The sequence below is a fragment of the Mustela lutreola genome, chromosome 12 (assembly GCF_030435805.1).
Source record: "Mustela lutreola isolate mMusLut2 chromosome 12, mMusLut2.pri, whole genome shotgun sequence".
NCBI lineage: Eukaryota > Metazoa > Chordata > Mammalia > Carnivora > Mustelidae > Mustela > Mustela lutreola.
In genome coordinates, this window is record NC_081301.1 from 12,212,954 (window position 1) to 12,233,882 (window position 20,929).

Genomic DNA, 20,929 nt, shown 5'->3' on the forward strand with positions numbered 1-20,929 from the left:
CTCCCACCCTTTCCGCCACTTCAAAACCCACAGAATGTTTTTCAAAGTCCATAGTGTCTCATGATTCAACTCCCCTTCAAATTTCCCCCAACTCCCTTCTCCTCTCTATCTCCCCATGTCCTCCATGCTATTTGTTATGCTCCACAAATAAGTGAAACCATATGATAATTGACTCTCCCTGCTTGACTTATTTCACTCAGCATAATCTCTTCCAGTCCCGTCCATGTTGCTACAAAAGTTGGGTATTCATCCTTTCTGATGGAGGCATAATACTCCATAGTGTATATGGACCACATCTTTCTTATCCATTCGTCCGTTGAAGGGCATCTTGGTTCTTTCCACAGTTTGGCGACCATGGCCATTACTGCTATAAACATTGGGGTATAGATGGCCCTTCTTTTAACGACATCTGTATCTTTGGGGTAAATACCCAGGAGTGCAATTGCAAGGTCATAGGGAAGCTCTATTTTTAATTTCTCAAGGAATCTCCACACTGTTCTTCAAAGAGGCTGCACCAACTTGCATTCCCATCAACAGTGTAAGAGGGTTCCCCTTTCTCCACATCCCCTCCAACACATGTTGTTTCCTGTCTTGCTAATTTTGGCCATTCTAACTGGTATAAGGTGATATCTCAATGTGCTTTTAATTTGAATCTCCCTGATGGCTAGTGATGATGAACATTTTTTCATGTGTCTGGTAGCCATTTGTATGTCTTCATTGGAGAAGTCTCTGTTCATATCTTCTGCCCATTTTTTGATATGATTGCCTGTTTTGTGTGTGTTGAGTTTGAGGAGTTCATTATAGATCCTGGATATCAACCTTTTGTCTGTACTGTCATTTGCAAATATCTTCTCCCATTCCGTGGGTTGCCTCTTTGTTTTCTTGACTGTTTCCTTTGCTGAGCAGAAGATTTTGATTTTGATGAAGTCCCAAAAGTTCATCTTCGCTTTTGTTTCCTTTGCCTTTGGAGACATATCTTGAAAGAAGTTGCTGTGGCTGATATCGAAGAGATTACTGCCTATGTTCTCCTCTAGGATTTTGATGGATTCCTGTCTCACGTTGAGATCTTTTATCCATTTTGAGTTGATCTTTATGTACGGTGTAAGAGAGTGGTTGAGAGCCCAGATATGGATCCTCAACTCTATTGTCAATTTATTTTTGACAAAATAGGAAAAAATATACAGTGGAAAAAAGACAGTCTCTTCAATAAATGGTTCTGGGAATATTGGACAGCTATATGTAGATGAATGAGCATCCATTCTTTAGTAGGATGGGTCTACCAGGAAATACGGAATTTAAAAAAAAAAAAAAAAACTCATGGAAGCAAATGAAAATGGGAACATAACTATTCAAAACCTAAGAGTCCTAAGAGGGAACTACATAGCAATATAAACCTTCATCCACCCCCTCCCCCCCACAAAAAAAACCTAGAAAGGTCTCAAATACACAAGCTAAACTTACACCTAAACATGGTTGCACTGAGGTTAAGAAGCTCTGGAATGAGTACCAACACTGAAACAGGAAGCCTTGGGGCTCCTCTATCCCCTGGAGTCAGCCCTCCTAGGTGGGATTCCCAGTCTACTTACTCTGCTTAGTGTAAAGGCCTGGCTGGCCAGAGGGAGTCATTTTGTGTTTATGTAGTGAACTTAGATTGACCCTATGCAGTAAACTTAGATTGCCCCTGCCCCTCCCAGAGGAACTTACTTGCAAAGCCTAGATACAAGGGCGGGTCAGGCCAGGTGAAGACATCCAATCAATTGAGCGTGCATATATCTACTAGGGTAAATTGAAATTCAATTGGCCACCCATGTGTTACCTAGCAGTTTATTTTTCTGTGTGTCGCAGACTTAGCATGACTGTGCAGTTTTCTCTGTGTATTGCAATCTCATTGGCCACCTGTGTATAGCCTGGCTAAACTACCTCTATAAAAGTTAGTCTGTGAGCTTGGGAGGGGTTGCCTCTTTGCAAGAGACAGCCCTGACCAGTCAGTTTGATTTTCGATGCTTGGCGTGAAATAAAGTTTTGCTTGACCTTTGCTTTGTATCAGTCTTGCTCCTTTGATTATGGACCCTAACACTTAGAATGATTACACGACCAGCTCCCTGGAGAGATCATCAAACCACAACTTCTTCAGCCTGACAAGGACCCCTGAGGCCAACAGAGCAGAGCTCAGACTCAGGAGATGCTGCCTAGGCTTTCACAATCAAGAGGGTCCTTGCCCCTTGAGTCAGGACTTCTCTGCTTTCTGAGATGGGGAGCTGGAAAAGCAGCAGCATGCTGGGGACCAGACATGACGTGTTGAAGGCCAGTGAAGGGAAACATGTTATCCTTCCCAAGTAACATATCCATTTGCCTGCCTTTCCTATTCCTCTCCTTGTTCACCAGCTCAGAATGTCATGGGAGACACATGAGGTGGCTGTGCTTGGCTGAGAAGTAGACTGGCAGCTGACTAGCAGGTGTGGTGCAGACCAGCTTCTGGAAACACTGGGAAGGAAATAACAGCATCTGGATATAGAGGTGAGCTTCAGTAACCTAACCACCTGCTTGGCTCCTCCAACCTCGCACCTACACTTTCCTCCCTGATAGCTCCAAATATTTCATGGATTCAGTAGTCATAGGGTCCAACTAAAACCTCCATCTTGCTTTTAGTTTTCAGTCCATCCAGTTTGACCTCTAGGCAGTATACACTGTGGCCTTTGGTGGAAGGAAAACACCATCAGGAAGGAAGGAAGAAAGGAATGAAGGAAGGAATGAAGGAAGGAAGGAAAAGAAAGAAAGAAAGATGAGAGAGGGAGGAAAGAAAGGGAGAGAGAGAGTAAGAGGGAGGGAGGGAGGGAGGGAGGAAAGAAGGAAGAAAGGAAGGAAGGAAAAAAGGGAATGAGAAAGAGGGAGGGAAGAAGGAAGGAAGAGAGAGATGGGGAGAGAATGAAGGAGGAAGATAGAAAGAAAGAAAGTAGGAAGGAAGGAAGGGAAGAAAGAGAGAGAAAAGGAAAGGGAAGGGAAGGAAAGAAGGAAAAAAGAAAGAAAGAAAAGAAAGGGAGGGAGGGAGGAAGGAAAGAGAGAAGAAAGAAAGAAAAGAAGAGAGAGAAAGAAAGAGAGAAAAGGAGGGAGGGAAGGAAGGAAAGAAGGAAGGGAGATGAGAGAGAAAGAGAGAAAGGAAGGGAGAAAGAAAGAGGGAAAGGGAAAGAAAAACAAACAAACTAACCAACCCATTGTATTCCCAGCCTCACCCACTCACCTTATGCTTTGAGAATTCTTCTTCCTGATTCTTAGATTCAAAAACCTTCCTTTTTCCTAGTCATCAGAATAGGTGATCACCTAATCTCATTAATTAACCCGAATTTCCACTAATTTCTGGTTTCCTCAAGCAACCCTTTCACAAATGGCTCCTTGTTTAATACTGATCTGTGTTTGACAAATTGTTTTGCAGACATGGTGTCTCACTTGCTATTCATAAAACATCAGGAATCAGCTTATGAACAAGTGACAGAGGACAAATCAAACCCCATCCAAGAACACTACCCAGCACTGACCACAACTCCGCATGGACATGTCCAAGCCATGCATGGCCAATTTTTTTCCACCTGGTTTGGGCCAGTTAGTCATGGATGTTCAAAACTTCAAGTCCTCCATCTGTGTAACACAGAACGATAGGCACCTCCCTAGCCACTTCAAGGATAGATTCTGAATATGGGAGAGGGAAACTTGTCAGTTAAGGGATAGAAGGGGTGGTCATGTTGGAAATGACCACTGTGAGGCAAACAAGTGTATGATTGTGACCCAATATGTAGACACACAGACATGAGGAGGTGTAGCCTAAGGGTTAAGAGCATGTGCCTCAGAGTTATTCAGCTTGGAGTTCAAATCCTGATTGCTATTCACTTCTTTGGTGACCCTGAGCAAACCACTGCACCTCTAAGCCCCAGGCTCCTGTTAAGAACACATGCTTCATGGTCCCTCATCATGGCATTTGTGAGGTCTTTAGCACAAACTTGACATGTAGAAAATTCTCAATGATACTGGTTATTGTTATTAACTTTAACTACTGGTTCACTCAAATCATGCAGTGAATGAACTAACATTTCTTCTGCAAGCTCTTGCAAAAACCATGAGATTAGTCTGACAACTTGGCAGTGAGAATGATATTTTAAGCATGTGAGCTAATTGATTTTGAGGACAACCAGCCATAGCAGATAAGGGAAGGTGACACTAAGACTTATGATGAAGAGTCTCTCTTGAGTCAGAGCACCTGGGCGGCTCAGCTGTTTAAGCATCTGACTCTTGATTTTGTCTCTGGCCATGATCAGGGTCATGGGATTGGGACCTCTTCAGGCTCCACACTGGGCATAGAGCCTGCTTTAGATTCTCTCTCTCCCTCTGCTTCTGTCCCTTCCCTGCTCTCCTTCTCACTCTTGAATGCTCTCTCTCTCAAAAGAAAAATAAAATAAAATAAAATGTAAGCATCCTTTTGCAATTTGCTTTCTTAGCAAACTCCAAATATGCAATAAACTGTTATTAACCATAATCACTGTTATGCACATGAATCATTTATTAATGTAATTACTGCATTTTAATTGTTAAATTAATCAATTATTAATATTTCAATGTTAATTAAATTAACATATTAGTTAGAATAACAGTATTTAACCCATGGAAGTTCCAATGTAAAAAGATCATTGAAAAGGTGTGAAAGAATATGGTGCTTTTAAAATTATTTCAAACACAGGGCGCCTGGGTGGCTCAGTGGGTTAAGCCGCTGCCTTTGGCTCAGGTCATGATCTCAGGGTCCTGGGATCGAGTCCCGCATCGGGCTCTCTGCTCAGCAGGGAGCCTGCTTCCTCCTCTCTCTCTATCTGCCTGCCTCTATGCCTACTTGTGATCTCTCTCTGTCAAATAAATAAATAAAATCTTTTAAAAAAATAAAAAAAATTATTTCAAACACATTGGGCATTTAAGTATGTTCATTAGAGAGATTTTTACGGCAAGTAGGAATATATAAATAACCAATCTCAAACCATTTGAAAATCTCTATGTAATATGTACATTAATGAGGTATAGATGGATATGCTGACTCTAAAAAGTTGATTTACAACATTTTGCTTATATAAGATCTCTTATCACAGAGTTATTTTTAGTAGCAAGAAAATGAGGTCACTCTGATGTCAATCACAAGGTAACTGCATAAGACTGATATATATATCAACACTTAATATATAAAAAATTACTGTGTTCTCATAAGTATTTTTGCATACATATATGACTGGTGAATTATAAAGCATAAGTTGAATACTCAACAATGGATGCCCATCCTGTACAAATGTGATTTAGGACAAAATACTAAAGAAAGGAAAAATAATTTACAGGAAAAGGAAGATTGCACAGACTCCTCAGAGGAGAAAAAACTCACTTTGTTGAAATGGGTTCACATTCCCCTTAAATTTTCCCTGTCGGTTATTTTGATAAATGCATCCCTCAACTATCTCCATCCTTTATGTACTAGTTAATGCCCTTTGTTGATAATCTGTCTCCCCACCTAGAACATGAGCTACACAGTGGAACTGCCTGTTTTTAGTTGCTAACTCTCCAGCAAGTGAGCAGTGCTTTCACAGAATAGAACTACTGAACTGGAATCAGTGAGGTCCATCTCTAATGGTTTCTAAAGGAAAATTCTTCTTCTGTCCCTCCAGCCTCGCTATACAGCTTTGTGATGCCATGAATTTGGGAACAGAGGACCACATCAAGGGAGATTGACAAGGGCCCCTGCATAGCAGAGAACACAAAGACTTGCTGGGTTGTGGACTTGGAGTAAGGGAAATAACAAAACATCGTGTATAGAACTAGACCCAAGCCAGTGGCAAGAGTCAACCAAACCAGCAGTGTCTCTGAGTTCATTCTCCTGGGACTCTCCTCCCGGCCTGAAGACCAGACATCTCTCTTTATCCTCTTCCTCACCATGTTCCTGGTCACCGTAATCAGGAACCTACTCATCATCCTGGCCATCCACTCTGACCCCCAGCTCCAGGCCCCCATGTATTTCTTCTTGAGTTTCCTGTCCTTCACTGACATTTGCTTTACAACAACCGTTGTCCCCAGGATGCTAGTGAACTTCCTGTCAGAGAAGACCATCTCCTATGCTGGGTGTCTGACACAGATGTATTTCATTTATGCTTTGGGCAACACTGACAGCTGCCTACTGGTGGTCATGGCCTTTGATCGCTATGTGGCCATCTGTAACCCCTTCAACTATGTCACCACCATGAACCACCACCTCTGTGTCCTGCTGGTGGCCTTTTCCTTCTCACTACCTCACCTCCACTCACTCCAACACACACTGCTACTGAATCGCCTCATTTTATGTGACTCCAATGTCATCCATCACTTCCTCTGTGACCTCAGTCCCCTGATGAAGTTGTCATGCTCCCCCACCTTTGCCGATGAAATTGTGATACTGTCAGAAGGTTCTGTTGTTTTGGTGACCCCCTTTCTGTGCATTATTTTCTCTTACCTATGAATCCTCATTGCTGTTCTCAAGATCCCCTCAGCCGCTAGGAAACTCAAAGCCTTCTCCACCTGTGGCTCTCACCTCACCGTGGTAGCTCTCTTTTATGGAAGCATCTTCTACATCTATTTACAGCCCCTGTCCACCTACACTGCCAGGGACCACATAGCAACACTTGTCTACACAGTTCTGCCCTCCATGCAAACCCTTTTATCTACAGCCTGAGAAACAAAGACCTGAAGCAGGGCCTGAGGAAGCTGATGGGCAGTCCCAGGCAGCACCCTCTTGACAAACCCACACATGTAATCTGCTCCATGCAAATCTGGTCTCTACTAGATCTTCATGAAAACTGAACTGTTGCAAGTTAACTTGTGCTCACATCCATTGATGACAGCTGACCTATGGTCCCTGCCTCTGCTGAAATCATGATAATTTTCCTCACTATTCCTCCATTTTCCCACAAAGATTCATCATGTTCTCATCCTCCAAATGCTGCTTTAAACTAATCATTTTCCAACATATATATCCTGAACAAATTGCTCTCCTTTTATAAGACTTACCCCTCTGGGAGGGGCAGGGTCAATCTAAGTTCATTGCATAGGGTCAATCTAAGTTCACTGCAACAAAATGGCTCCCTCGGGCCAACCAGGCCCTTACAGTACGAATATGCAGCAAGTTGGAAGAATCAAATGGATGTTTATCCCCTGAAAGCCATTAGGTGGAAAAATGAAGATCTGTAACAAGTATAAAACTGAATTCATTGTTCTTAAAGATTATATAAATATATATGTGGGCAAAGTCAATGCAGTAGGTGAGAGAGAGGGAGAGAATTTCTAATTAACACGTTTATAATCTCTGATTTGTTTAAAATAACACATGGAATATAAGCCTCTTAATAAATCAGATGACTAATGTAATGGTGAAAGACTTTGTAAGGTCCGAAGAGGTGAAATTTTCGATATGTATGCCTATCTGAAACATGTCGTTATTGGGCTCTTTCACTTGAGTTATAATTTGATAGTATATAGCATTATAGGTACCAAAACTTGTGAAAGTTTAAAGATATATCTGCATCATCCTACTGCATCAAGTGTTTTTGTTGAAAAACAGGAGGTCACTGTGATTTGTGTTCTTTGTGACCTCCTCCCCTACCCACAGTCAACAGATACCCTACACCAAACCAGGCTGCCACTGTGGGCTGTGGGAGAGCAAATGCTGATTCTACCCACTTTACTCCAAGCCTGAGCCCTGGGACCTGGTCATTTTCCTTGGGAATTGACAAGCCCATTTTAAAATTTAAATGAAAATGAAAACACCCTGGAATAACCAAGACAATCTTGAAGAAAAACCACACAGTTGGAGGAAACACATTACCAAATTTCAAGACTTCAACAATGCTAAAATAATTAATATAATAAAATATTTTTATAATAGGGGAGAAGATAAAACAAGAAAAAAATCAGAGAGGGAGACAAACCACAAGAGACTCTCAACCATAGGAATCATACTGAGGGTTGCTGGAGGGGGATGGAGGTGGGGAATGGGGTAACTGGATGATTCCCATTAAGGAGGATTTGCATAAGGAGGTTCATTAAGGATGTAATGATCACTGGGCATTAAATACAACTGATGAATCACTTAACTCTACCTTTAAAGCTAATAATACACTATATGTGAATTAATATGATTTAAATTTTTAAAAAGTGAACAAAAAATTTGAGCAGACAGTTTACAAAAGAAGATATTCAAATGGCCAATACCGCATACGAAAGACACTCAACATCATTACTTATCAGGGAAACATAAGTTCAAGTCACAACGTGATACCACTGAACACTCAATAGACTGACTACAATTAAGAAGACAATACAAAATCTTTGTAGGATTTGGAGCAACTGAAACTCTCATATATTGATGGTGGGAATGTAAAATTATGTAATCACTTTGGAAAACAGTTTGGCAATTCTTAATAAAATTACACATACAACAACCATTTGTCTATAAAAAATCTTGTATAAAATATTCACAGCAGCTTTATTCGTAGTAGAACAAACTAAAAACAACTCCAGTGTTCATCAGCAGGAATTAGATAAACCATCAGTAAAAGGCTGTACACTTACGATTTGCATTATTTTACTATATGTAAAAGAAGTTGGATGACCTAGAGATGATGAAACAAGGCCTGGGACTATTAGCACTGGTGCACAGTATAGATTAATATCGTGCAAATATGTGCTTCATCTGAAATTAAGGGACAGTATAAGAAGAATATCTTTGGAAATTCAAGGAGGTGCAGAGATGGGAATGAGAGGGACAGGGATGATGTTACCTATCACCTCACAAAAATCATCTCCACCTTACAAAATGTCTGTGTCTTGTGAATCCAACTGGCTTGACTTGAGTCCAAGGCAACATCTGCAGTCCAGACTAAAGGAGACATTGCTGCTCAGAATTCTACCTACATTCCTCTAAATTTTCCTGTGCATATTCCTAAAGGAAAAATGGACTGAATAGCAACTTCACTCAGTGATGCTAAGTTAAGACTGACCATAGGTGATGCCTCTCTCTTTCCTGGTAGAGATTGGCCCATCATCCTTTGCTATTCTACTCCTTCCTAAAAATGAAAAGCAGCAGCTCTGGAGAGCCTAATCCTGCCACATGCCTCTAGAGGGCAGTATAGCTGAACCAGTGAAGTCCAATCTGGGGTAAGACAGGTAGAAACTGGAAAAATCAGGAGACCTGTGGCAGTTGAAAAGAGGTCACATAATGGGAAATAATAGCAGGAAAGGGAGTTATCATTCTTTCCTTAAAAACCACCTCAGCACAACTAATAGTCTCAGTTGTTCCTCTCATATGTGGTGTTGGGTCATGGCCAATATAAGAAGCTACTCTTGGACTAATTATCCCTTAAGAAGGACAACTAGAAAGCAAAAAAAAAAAAAAAAAAGAACTGGTAGAGGGTGCCTGGGTGGCTCAGTTGGTTAAGTAACTGCCTTCAGCTCAGGTCATGATTTCAGGTACCTGGGATTGATTCCCACATCAGGCTCCCCCTACTCTGTGGGGAGCCCGCTTCTCCTTCTTCCTCTGCTTGCCACTCTGCCTGCTTGTGCTCTCTCTCTCTCCCTCTCCATCAAATAAGTAAATAAATAAATAAATAAATAAATTTTTTTTTTTTAAAAAGACAACTGAACCAAAGCCACACCTCAACAGTTTTCTGAGACCTTATATACACTGTCTGAAGAGAAGACATCACTCAGAGTTCCTTGATGAACTGCCTAGATCATCATAGGTTGGAAATATCATTTTAGTTACATGTTACATTTATTATTTTGATTCCTACCTTTGAACCTCACTGGGCATATTGTGACTGTCAGCTAACAACCACTACATTATGTTTCTGTAAACCAGGATGACACCCTGGTTAAAGCAAGTACCTGGGTATGAGAGATGCATGTTGTTGTCATCTGCCGATATGTTGGAATATAATTTGCTCTTTTAACTACATCAGATAATGTGTGTGGATGGAAAACTATACCAACAGGCACTTAAGGAATTATAATGATGGCCAAGAGGAGGTTTTTAAAATGATTTTGTTTATTTATTTATTTATGTTCAATTTCCTTTTTTTTAATTGGTTTAAGAGGTAGAATTTAGTGATTTACCAGTTGCATATAATACCCAGCTTACATAAAGTAATGTCCCTCCTTAATGCCCATCCCTTCCTCCCTCTTCTCCCCCAGCAATCCTCAGCTCGTTTCCTAGAGTTCAGGGTCCCTTACGGTTTGCCTCCCTCTCAATTTTCATCTTATTTTTCCTTCCCTTCTCCTATGTTCAGCAGATAATTTTTATTCCACATATGAGTGAAATCATGTAGTATTTGTCTTTCTCTGACTGACTTGTTTCACTTAGCATAATACCCCTAGTTCCATCCACATTGTTGCAAATGGCAAGATTTCATTCTTTTTGATGACTAATATTCCATTATATATATATACAGTACACACACACACACACACACACACACACACACATATCACCTCTTCTTTATCCATTCATCTGTTGATGGACATCTGGGCTCTTTTCATATTTTGGCTATTGTGGACATTGCTGCTATAAACATTGGGGTGCATATACCTGTTTGAATTACTGTGTATCTTTTGGATAAATACCTAGTAGTGCAATTGCTGGGTCATAGGGTAGCTCTATTTTTAACTTTTTGAGGAATCTCCATACTGTTTTCCAGAGAGGCTGCACCAATTTGCATTCCCACCAACAGTCTAAGAGGGTGCCCCTTTCTCTGCACCCTTGACAACATCTGTTGTTTCCTGGGTTATTCATTTTAACCATTCTGACCAGCATGAGGTGGCATCTTACTGTGGTTTTGATTTCCATTTTCCTGATGCTGAGTGATGTTTTGAGCCTTTTCTTGTGGATCTGTTGGCCATTTATACATCTTCTTTGGAGAACTGTCTGTTCATATCTTCTGCCTATTTCTTTTTAAAATTTTATTTATTAACTTGAAAGGAAGAAAGCACAAGTAGGGGGGAGGGGCAGAGGGAGAGAGAGAAAGGAGCCCAACTTGGGGCTCGATCCCAGGACTCTGGAATCATGACCTCAGCTGAAGGCAGATGGTTAACAGACTGAGCTATCCAGGTGTCCCTCCTGCTCATTTCTTGACTGGATTTTTTGGTTTGGGGGTATTGAGTTTGATAAGTTCTTTATAGATTTTGGATACTAGCCCTTTATCTGATAAGACATTTGCAAATATCTTCTCCCATTCCATAGGTTACTTTGTAGTTTTGTTGACTGTTTCTTTTGCTATGCAAAAGTTTTTTATCTTGATGAAATCCCAATAGTTCATTTTTGCTTTTGTTTCTCTTGCCTCTGAGATGTGTCTAGCAAGAAGTTGCTGCAGCTGAGATCAAGGAGGTTGCTGCCTGTATTCTCCACTAAGAATATTTTTTAAAATATTTTAATCCCATATTAAGGCTAAGTTTTAAGGGTATGAAAAGGAATGGAAAGAAGAACAAGAGAAGACCTAAGAACAAGAGGGGAATGTTGACATGACAGAGTTTGTCACATACCAATGATGACTTCACTCTGGAACTTCTAAAAAAATGAAAAAGGATTGTGAAAAAGGCTTTGGATATTTGAACTGAATTGCACCAACTGCGTGAATACGATCACCTGGCAATCCCTTGAGGAACACAAAGGTTTTTGGTGAACATAGTGTACTTGAATTAGTCTTGTGCCACAGATACACATGGCAACAACACTTGTGATCATGCAACATTGGCTCTGAGGACTAAAAAGGATTTAAAGGGTCAGGAGCTTGGCTAAGTGTGTGGACTCAAGGAAATTACTGTTTTGAAGACTCATTCTAGTCACTAGAGGGAAGTCTTCTTCTAGGAAACTGGATGAACTTGACATTTGGTCCAGAAATATGATGGGGCAGTATTTTGATGGACTATGCATTTACTGAGCTGACTCAACATCTTGCTGATTGATAACTGGGAAAGAACACATACCCTCCTCACCCAGGAAGGAGCAATTGCCATGTTGACAGCAATACTATCTGATATAAACAGCAATGGCAAGGCTCAGAAAAGAGAGATTCACTTGTGGGAACAGTACGGCCAGCCTAAACCATGACAAGATTTAACTCCTAAGCATGGTGTTTACTGACACCCCTAAAAAAGAACTTTGGCTCTCTATGATACATTTGGAAATGTTAAACAAGTGACGGATCAATCTTGGATCGTCCCCATGGGAGATAAATATGTGGTGCTCCACAACGATACCTAAGTCCTAAATCAATATAAAACTTGTTCTTTGGTGAATGAAATATATTTATGCCCCAGAATTTACTTCTAGAAAAATGACTTATGTAACTGAATTTCTCTGATGAAGCCTGTAAAAAATACAACTTGTTGTGGGGGGAGGGGGAAGGGAAAGAAATAGTCCAGCTGGAAAAGGTATATCAGAAATCGTGTGAAGTAATGTACTCCTGGTTCAATGTGATTACTGGGAAGGAATACCACCTCTTCATTGGATAATACAGGTCCTAGTGTTGCAGAGTTTTAAAACATCTATTTTTAATACATCAGATATATGGAAATTACTGTTTTGAGAATATTTTAATACCTAAGTAATATATAGCAAGTAAGTATTCATAATTGCCAGCAGTTAATTGGAAGGAAAGAATTAATGGGTAGACTATAACAATGTCTTCATCCTTCTGAAAACCTGAGGACTTACCTCTTATATCCCCATCTTATAGCAGTAATTCAAAGAATGTGTAAGAATATACCAGCTCTAAGATAAATTAGGATCCTGCTGGGACGCCTGGGTGGCTCAGTTGGTTGGGCAGCTGCCTTCGGCTCAGGTCATGATCCCAGGGTCCTGGGATCGAGTCCCGCATCGGGCTCCTTGCTCGGCGGAGAGCCTGCTTCTCCCTCTGACTCTGCCTGCCTCTCTGTCTGCCTGTGCTCGCTCGCTCTCCCTCTGTCTCTGACAAATAAATAAAATCTTTAAAAAAAAAAAAAATTAGGATCCTGCTATGTAGTAAACCAGTGTGCTGTGACTCTTTGTCAAGATTGCCTATTGGGTAACCAGTAATGGACAAGAACAGTTCCACAGAACAATAGGGGTTAGAAACACATCCCGCCTTTTGCCTCGTTTTATCTGAGAGAGAAAAATGGGTCACTAAGAACTCTACAGGAGCCCTCTGAGGGAATTTGGCCAGGGTTCTTGTTCTTGCTGCATCTGCTCAAACCGACATGGACTGATCCACACGTGTAGCCTCAATATGTGCCATCAATGTTTTCACCAGTACGTGATAGATAGGCATCATTACGTTGGATTAAGTGAATGGGTCATCCAAGATAACCACCTTAACAGCAGATATCTAAGATACCTACCTTAATGCCAACTCATTGCACATAAAATAAAAATGCTTCCATTTAAAAAGAACAGAAACACATCCCAGAGAGGACTATATGATCATCAAGATATAAAACCCAAAGAGACCCCAGATCTGATGCAATTCTTAATCTGTGATAGTCTGGCTCATCTCTTTACATTGACCATCTCTTTACATGACCATTCACATTCTAGTGTGAAATTACTGTGGACATAGAGAGATGCATAGAGGATAAACAAGACTTCTACAGTGCTTCTGAATGCATGATATACTGTCCAGCATTTATCCTATTGTGAAACCATGTCAGTTTGAAGCTGGGTGTATCTTGTTGTGGCTCACAGATTTGATTGTCAGATCCTACCCAAGACCCAGCCTTAGCGATCATGCAGAATAGGCACTGCAATACTTAAAAGGTTGTTACAAGAAAAGGAAAATTAGAGCTTAATATCACTCCTGAACATCTTAAACAAAGCATTTAGTAAAATAAATTCAATATACTATATAAAATTAAAATTAAAATTCAATATACTATATTAAAATTAAAATTTAAATTTAATTAAAATTAAAATATCTGATAAAGGGTTAGTATCCAAAATCTATAAAGAACTTACCAAACTCAAAACCCAAAAAACAAACAGTTAAGTAATGGGCAGAAGATAGGTATAGACATTTTTCCAAAGAAGGCATACAGATGGATAACAGACACATGAACAGATGCTCAACATCACTCATCATCAGGGAAAATACAAATCAAAACCACAGTGAGATACCACCTCACACCTATCAGAATGGCTAAAATTAACAACCAGGAAACAACAGGTGTTGGTGAGGATATGGAGAAAGGGGAACCATCTTACACTCCTAGTGGGAATGGAAGCTGATGCACCCACTCTGAAAAACAGTATGACGTTTCCTCAAAAAGTTAAAAATAGAACTTCCCTATGGCCCAGTAGTTGCACTATGAGGTATTTACCCAAAGGATACAAAAATACATCAGCACTTCTATGTTTATAGCATCATTATCAACAATAGCCAAACTATGGAGAGAACCCAAATGTCCAACAACTGATGAATGGATAAAGAAGAGGTAGTATATATATATAATGGACTATTACTCAGCCATCAAAAAGAATGAAATCTTGCCATTTGCACAGTGTGGATGGAGCTAGAGGGTATTATGCTAAGCAAAAGAAGTCAGCCAGAGAAAGACAAACACCATATGATTTCACTTGTATGTAGAATTTAAGAAACAAAACAGATGAACTTATGGGAAGGGAAGAAAGAGAGAGAGAAGCAACTCATAAGAGACTCTTAACAACACAGAACAAACTGAGGGTTGATGAAGGGAGGTGGGCAGGGGTGGGGTAAATGGACGTTGTATTAAGGGGGTCACTTGTTATGATGAGCGTTAGGTGTTATATGTAAGTGATGAATCCCTAACCTGAAACCAATTATTAATTTTGCCATGTGCTTAACTAGCTAGAATTTAAATAAAGACATGAAATTTTAAAATGATTATATTTCCATAAAGTGATCAAAATGAATTTTTAAAAGAGCTTATTTAAATAAGCATTAAAGATCAAATACATAGAGAGAAATCAAATGAAGATGTGGAGGACCTCTACACTGAAAATTATAAAGCATGATTGGGTAAAATTTAATAAGATGTAAGTGAATGGCAAGACATACACAAGTTCACAGATTAAAACATGGACTGTTTCAATTATGCCATTCTCTCCAAATTAAACTATAGATTCAGTAAAATTCCATTCAAAACCCAAGCAGGGGGCACCTGGGTGGCTCAGTCATATAAGTATCCAACTCTTGATTTTGGCACAGGTCATGATCTCAGGGTTATGGGCTCAAGCCCTATATGGGGCTCCACATTCAGGAAGGAAGTCTGCTTTTCTCTCTCTCTCTCTCTCTCTCTCTCTCTCTCTCCCTCTGTCCCCTCCTCCTGTTTGTGTTCTCTTTCTCTCAAATTAAAAAAATTTTTTAAACCCAAGCAGGTATTTTTGATAGGCTGATTCAGAAACTTATATAAAAGGGCAAGAAGTCAAGATTATCCACAAATGAACTTGAAAAAGAGTAACAAGGTGGAAAACATGTTCCATGAGATATCAAGACTTATAAAACAACAATCATTAAGTTAGAGTAACATTGGCTTAAAGGTCATCAGGCAGACCAAAGGATGAAAGAGACACCCAAAACAGACCCTCACATTTATGCTTGGTCATGACAGAGGAGGCCGTGCAAAGCAATGGTACGAGGCTATCTTTCCAAGAAACAGTTCCGGGTTACTTGCAATTACATGCAGAAGGGGAAACCCCTATCTCACATCATATAAAATAATTAAGTCACACTTGTAAACCTAAGTGTGAAAGATAAAACAATACATTTTATAGAAAACATCACAAAAGAGTGTCATTATGCCTTTGGAATAGGGAATTTTTTCGGAAAATAGAAAATGAAAGAAACACAGAGGGAAAAAATAATAAATTACCTTAAAATCAAGAACTTCTATTCATCAAAAGAAACCACTGAGAAAAGGAAAAAGCAAGTCACCAAGTGGAAGAAAATACTTGCATTACCTATAACCCCATGGTTATGGATATATCTTATCCATAATACATTTTTAAATGCCTTGAATTAGTAAAATAAAATAAAACAAAACAAAACAAAATAAAATAAGAGGCCACCCCACAGGAGGTGAGCAATATACTTAAACATGTGCTTTACAAGAGGATTTGCGATGACTGGGAAACATGAGATAGGGCTCCATCTCATTAACCCCCAGAGAAGTAGAAAATGAAACCACACATGTTGGTAGAGAGAGCACGAGAATGCATATAGTACTGCAGGGGCTAAGTTCCAACAAGCACACTGGAAAAATGATTTGGCATTATCTATTATAATTGAATATATGCATACCCTACGATCCTAGTATATGCCCAACAAAAAGATGTGTAAATGGGCTCCAAGTCTTTACAAGAATATTTATAGCAACCGATATTCATGTTTGTCGTCAGAAGAAGCAAGAGCCAAAAGCAATCCAAATGTCCATTAACAACAAAATTACTAATTAAATAGAAAGCTAATGATATAAAAGAATGCTATAAAACAATGAAAATGAGCTAGCTACAGCTACACAAAATAAAAAGCTCTAGGGGGAAAAATATTCTGCTAAAAATCTCTGAAACACAACCTTGAACAAAAGAGGCCAGGTGCAAAAGAAAACTTATGATATGATTCCATTTATGTAAAGGTCAGAAGTAGGAAAACCTGATTATAGTGGTAGAAGTCAGGAAAGGGGTGAACTTTGGGAGGAGGAAAGAGTGATGACCAGGGGCATGAGAAAGAAGGCTTCTAAGGTACTGATAAGGTTCAGTAGTGGTTAAGTGGACATTTTCATTTTGTGATAAATCTCATGACTTGCATTAGTTCTCATATGTGTATCACACTTCCATAAAATAGTTTTCAATCAATTCATAAAGCACACTGAAATCAACAAGTTACTTGGAAATTATTAAAATAACTTGACAGTCTTTGCCCTTCAGCTTGTAATGTTCTCTTATAATATTTATCAGGATTCAGCAAACTGTTCTGCAAAAGGCCACATAGTAAATACTTTGCAGGTCAGTGCAGTCTCTGTCACAGCTACTCAACTCTGCCACTGTAGTGTGAAAGCAGTCACAGACAATATGTAAGTGAATGAGTGTCCCGTGTTCCAATAAAACGTTATTACAGACACAGGTAGTAGACATACTCTGGCCAGCAGCCATAATTCAGGGACCCCTGATGTATATATACAGTTAGGTTGAGTTAGGCATTAAATGGAATATATTTTATATTTATAAATTAATTTATATCAGTGGTCGAGTTATTAGATATTTTTAATATCAGTGCTGTTTATAGGAACTGATAGAATATTCCATAGGAAGAAGAAGTTGAGAACAATACAAACAGCAAGGCTTTATGTATATACATGTTTGTGTATAAAGGGAAGAGTTCAATTGGGCATGGAAGGGGACACTCTTCACTCTCATTAACTATTAACTTCTAAATTATTTGAGTATCTTACCATGAGTGCACACTACTTCTGAAATTTAAAAACAGAGCTACAAAAGGAAAGCTCCAGCCTAAAATTATGGTGTTTTCGGCACAGAAATGTGGTGACCTTGATCGTTATGTTAGAACAGATTCCAGATTCCTTTTTACGGGAGGCTTGGACTTACCAGGGGAAATTTCCAGGCTCACATCCAAGCAGGGGTGAGTTAACCTACTCAACAGATTGGTGTCCTGTCCCACTTCACAGGATCCTAGGCACATTTGCTAGAATGTGCAAAGGCCCCTGTCCTCATTAGGCTTCCTAGCCTCAGCAAGCACATCTCAGTACTAGCCCAGCATGGCTGACGTGAAAGCTGATGTCTCAGCCCTCACCAGACACTCAGAGGAGTGGCCCTCTGGGCACCTGCTAATCCAGAACTCATCACCACTAACACAACTAGCAAAACCTAATGGAGAAAAACGACGTTCATGGAGGACTTCCTAAGCTCCAGTCCTCTGCATGGAAGGCTCAGTCTATTTTAGGTCAAGGATCCATGGGAGAATCTAGTGAAAACAGTGTTAATCACTCTCAGAAAGGGGGGGGGGGGGGAAGCACATTTCTTCATACATAGGAAACAAACACCCCATGTCAGGTGGCTCTCAGTCTCTTGTAGCCCATCTAACAATGCTCTGGGGGAGTCAGGCATGCTCTACATGAAGAACCACCATCCTTAAGTCAAGACTAACATTGAAGCAAGAGAGACCATCAGGGGGCTTCCTGCCTGCCTACACTGCAGATCCCCAAGGATCACTTTGCCTAAATTGGGTCTTGGCAGGATGCCCCCTAAGCTTCCACTGAGGCTTCTTAGAAGAATTCACGGTTTCCTCTAAGGGTCTTGTGAAAGTTTTCTTCACAGTGCACTGTAATCTCTTCCTGAGAACCCACAAGGGATATTTTTCTCAGATCAGAGAGTCAGAGTTGGTAGTGTGTCTCCTATATAACGGATGTGTTTTTATCTTTTGGATACTGAAAGTCATATAAATGACCTTCTCACCCTCTCCACTTTGGTCATCAGCAAGCTCAGAACGAAATGAGCTTCCAGAAGGAGTATCAGTGCTTGCTGCTGATTTTGTGCTCTTTCTCACGCTGTCTATCATCTTCTACACCTTACTTTTTTGCTTCTTGTCCCTTGGCTATTTTTTAAATTTATTTTCTAATTAATATTTCATTTTAAATATATTTATTTTATCTATGTTCATTGTTTCTATCTTTCTAAACAACCCCATACTTTTCAGGAGAGGATGAAGTAGGAAAAAAAGAAGGAAAGAAAGAAAGAAAGAAAGAAAGAAAGAAAGAAAAAAAGAAAGGAAGGAAGGAAGGAAGGAAGAAAGGAAGGAAGAAAGAAAGAAAAGAGAGGAGAAAAGAAGAAAAGAAAAAACAAAGAAAGGACAGGAGAGAAGGGGAGGGGAGGGAAGGGGAGGGGCGGAGAGGAGAGGAGAGGAGGGTAGACCGCAAGCAAGGAAGGGAGCCAAATACTTGACTAGTTTTTTGTTTGTTTGTTTTTTCACATGTGACTCTGGAGTAATGCAGGGGGTAACTTTCAGGAGCCCCAACATACAAATTAATAGAAAATCTAGTCTCTCTCCTAAACATGCCCCTACCTCCTCTGATCTGTATGGAAATTCTCAAGGATGCTTTCCAGCATCCAAAGAGCCATGCCTGCAATTCCTCAACTGAAGAGCCAGAGGTACTCCCAGGAGTGCAGACGACTCCACATCAGCTGGGCCACAACTCCAGCTGAAACCGGAACAAGGCTAAGAGAGCTTGCAATGGATAAACTTTGTCAAATGTTACTCTGTCTCCAAATCCAACACTTAGGAGCCCCTGGTATCTTCAACACTCCCTGAAACCAAAGAACCTGATATTACCCTATAAACCAACAGCAGACTTTAATCTATCTTCATCACTTGTCCTTGGGTGAGCACCAGCACACACCCAAACACGTGCTTATGTGCACACATATACACACTTTTCCATTGTCTGAAAACTGCTGGCCCCCTATCTATACTTCGCCCCTCCAAAATAAAAATACCAAGTCACTTCCATTGACATCCCCATCTTCCAGAATACCCATCATTGCTACTCAACCCTTAGTCACCTACAAATGGCGAAGCTGAATCACATCTATGAGACCTGACCATGAATCTGAGCAGGCTCTGGGAATAGTCTCAACACCAAGTAGAAGGCCCCTGACATTCCGCATCCCCTTGGGCTGTGATTTGCTTTTTAAACCTGGAAAGGGCACAGAGAAGATGTCCCCAAGGGAACAGTAGGCAAAGAGAATACCCTATTCCCTCAGAGCACAAGGGGTCCCAAGGAGGCCTGGTGAAGGGAGTCCAAACCATTACAGGCTGGGAAAGGTCTCTGGGCACGTAAGTCCTCATCTTTGTAACTCTGGGTAACAGTCTTCTGAAGGGAGTAGTCAGGCTGGGGCTGGGGATGAGAGGTGGAGATGAGAAAGAAATTTGAAACCCTGTGGGGGAAACCTGCTGACCAAGCACGTGGCTCCTCCTTGTTCTCCTTGGTTTCCTGGAGCAGAGGTAAGGGAGAGGGTGAAGGGGCTGGGCGCTTGAACTGAAGTGTGGATCCTAAATCAATTTGCAGACATCACCCAGAGACATCTTCTGCATCTAGAGAGGTTGCAGTGGAGAGAAAACATCTGGTTGCAACAAACAACCAGGTTCACAGTCCACGCTTACCAGGCATGCCTTCCCCATCACCCACCATCTGAGAACAGTGAGTTCCAAAGGGTTTGTGTCAAAATCCCCGCAAGGACTTTGATAAGATGTCCATGAGTCAGGAAAGGGTTATCCATGTGTTTTTGTTCAAAAAGAACCCAACCAAGTCAAGCGCTGTGTGTGCACAAAGAAACGGGTGGTCCCTATGACTAAAGCCTCTGGCTTTCACATGTTTGGTTAACCTAAGTGTGGAACACACAACCTTCCAGAATTTGACCATGCCTGCTTATTTACTTTATCAAAACATTTTCCCCCCATCTTGGAGTCTAAATTGCTCACTCTGGGGGCGGAGGCGCTGACCCTCTGCAGGGCCCTGTGCTTTCACGTGTTCACCGAGCCAGCAGCGCTGTGAGACGGGTTTTCCTATTAGTCCCACTCCACAGATGGAGAAACTGAGTCACAGAGAGGTTAAGGAACTTGCTTTAGACCGCTTTCCTGGCAAGGATAAGACCCCATACCTAGAAAGTGGGCCCTATCCCCCATGTGCAGTGTGACCCCTGCCACAGGGAGAAGCCAGGAGGCCTGTGTTCCACTCTTGGTTCTAGCAATTCAAACATCACAATGACGAAGGTTCTTCCTCCCAGCAGGTCTCAATCTTCCCCCTCCTTCAAGTGAGAGGGCTGGACTACATGATCTCTAAGTTTCTCTGGCGCAGATTCCCT

The 20,929-nt window shown here is 40.7% G+C and overlaps 1 pseudogene; it reads left to right on the forward strand.

Annotated features, from left to right (window-relative positions):
• The first annotated feature begins 2,250 nt into the window (after window positions 1–2,250).
• On the forward strand, window positions 2,251–6,852 carry LOC131813014 (olfactory receptor 1L8-like; annotated as a pseudogene).
• The last annotated feature ends 14,077 nt before the right edge of the window (window positions 6,853–20,929 follow it).